We start from the raw sequence: 2,500 nt of genomic DNA, 5'->3' as shown, positions 1-2,500 counted from the left end.
ATATTGCCCATAGGGTGTTTTCTTCTTTGAAAGCCACCAATTGGTTTCCCTTTTTTAAACAAGATGATTTTACAGTGCTCAAGAAACTCTCACAAAACAGGAATATTGTTATTTGCAGACCAGATAAAGGTAAAGGCGTTGTTATTCTTAACCACAGTGACTATATCCAGAAAATGAATAATGTTTTATCAGATTCCAGTAAATTTTTAGAAGTTGGGGATCTCCAATATAGCCTAATTTTTAAAGTTGAAGATAAAATAAACCGCACATTAAAACTACTCAAAGATAAAGGTATGTTGTCCGAACAGTCTTATCAATCATTATATAGTTCAGGATCTTCTTTTAGTGTTCTGTATGGACTTCCTAAGGTCCATAAGACTAATGTACCCCTCAGGCCTATTTTAGCAGCTTATAACTCGCCAAATTATCACTTAGCCAAATTCCTAGTTCCTCTCCATAGTCATTTAACCAATAATCAATTTACTCTTCAAAACTCCGCCAAGTTCATTCCCGAAATACTTGAACAAGATAGTAACTCAATTATGGTTAGCTTGGATGTAGAATCTTTGTTTACTAACGTGCCCCTTCATGAAACAATAGAAATTATACTCAACAAGCTTTTTCCTACCGAAAATACCTTATTCAACGGCTTTGATTCAAACCGTTTCAGAAAACTCCTTGAACTTTCAGTAAAAGATATTCATTTTGTTTTTAATACCAAATTATTCAAACAGGTTGATGGAATGGCAATGGGGTCGCCCTTGGGTCCTACATTTGCCAATATATTCATGTGCCACTTGGAGGAAATATACCTTGGACAATGTCCGGAAGCATTTCGTCCTAGTTTCTATAAGAGATACGTTGACGACACTTTTTTGCTATTTAGAGAAAAATCCCATGCTGACAAGTTTTTAGAATATGTAAATAGAATTCACCCAAACATTAAGTTTACCATGGAAATAGAAAAAGATAACCAGTTGCCATTCCTTGACATAAACATTTCACGTTCAAATAGAGGATTTCTTACAGGTATTTTTAGAAAAGAGACATACACTGGTTTGGGTCTTAATTTTTTTAGCAGTTGTTCGAAATCATTCAAGATTAACTCTATTCAAACCCTTTTATTTAGAGCATATTCCTTATGTTCGGACTGGCATAATTTTCATAAAGAAATTTCATTTTTAAAAACATATTTTACATACAATTGTTATCCTTCACACCTCTATGACAAAATTGTTAATAAATTTCTTAATGGTATTTTTCAGCCTAAATATAAATGTCCTGAAGTTCCCAAAAAACTAATGTATGTATCATTGCCTTATGTTAAAAATGCTCTTTTCAGAAACGAGCTCACCACAGCCCTCAGCACTCTGTACCCATATGTGAATTTTAAGTTTATATTAAAAAACCCTTTAAATATTGGCAAACTTTTCAGGTTCAAAGACACCCTCCCAGAGTTGATGCGGTCCTTCGTTGTTTACAAGTATACTTGTCCAAAATGTAATTTTGGAAACTATATCCGGTCTACCCGACGATTACTGAAGGTCCGCATCGATTCCCATAGGGGTGTCAGTCATCGCACTGGTTCCGTATTAAAATCCCAAGAATTTTCCTCTATAAGAAATCATTCAAACTCATGTAAAACTCATATACAATACAACCATTTCGAAATTCTTTCCCAAACATCCGATTGCCTTTCGCTCCTTCTCTTAGAATCTCTCTATATAAAGAAACTGTCCCCTTCCTTAAATAATCAAACCACCTCCACACCATTACATATTGCCTAACTACCATTACCTATCATCCCTTGTTGATCTATTTTTTGTTCGTAGTTAAAGCATTTTCTTCAAGAATTTTCTCAAATATTCCTATAGTTTTCAGCCACATCTCTTGACAGTAAGTTCGACCATTCATTTACATATATGTATATTTTTTATTCCATTTTGACCACAAGTGTTTTTATCATCATAATTGTAAAGGACCTCTGTTAGCCACATGTTTTTTATATACCGTCTAGGTTCCTGTATTTTGATTCTTTTAACCGTTTTTTTTAATATTTTTTATACCAAAGCAATTTTAAGCAAAAATGTATGATTAATTTCTAATGTAAACATAATTTCATGTTTTATGTAGCCCTGATGATGGGAATGGATTCCCGAAACGTTGGTGTTGAATAAACATATATTTGTATATATATGTATATATATTTATATATATATATATATATATATATATATATATATATATATATATATATATATATACACATATACATACACATAAACAGCGTTTCATGAGAGAGGAAGATAATTCTGCTTTGGAACAGAGTGAAATCTTCGTCAATGAAGAGTAAAGATACTTTCGAGACATCTAATATATTTCGATTTTGCAGCTATTATTGTTCGTGATACTACTTTAATTTTGCTTCCAGGTTTTTAAAAAATATTAAAGTACTGGAGTGCTTCAATGCTTTTCTGGCTTCGTCAATATTTCCAACAAT

The sequence above is a fragment of the Palaemon carinicauda genome, chromosome 14 (genome assembly GCF_036898095.1).
Source record: "Palaemon carinicauda isolate YSFRI2023 chromosome 14, ASM3689809v2, whole genome shotgun sequence".
Classification (NCBI taxonomy): Eukaryota; Metazoa; Arthropoda; class Malacostraca; order Decapoda; family Palaemonidae; genus Palaemon; species Palaemon carinicauda.
Note: the sequence above shows the minus strand (reverse complement) of the source record.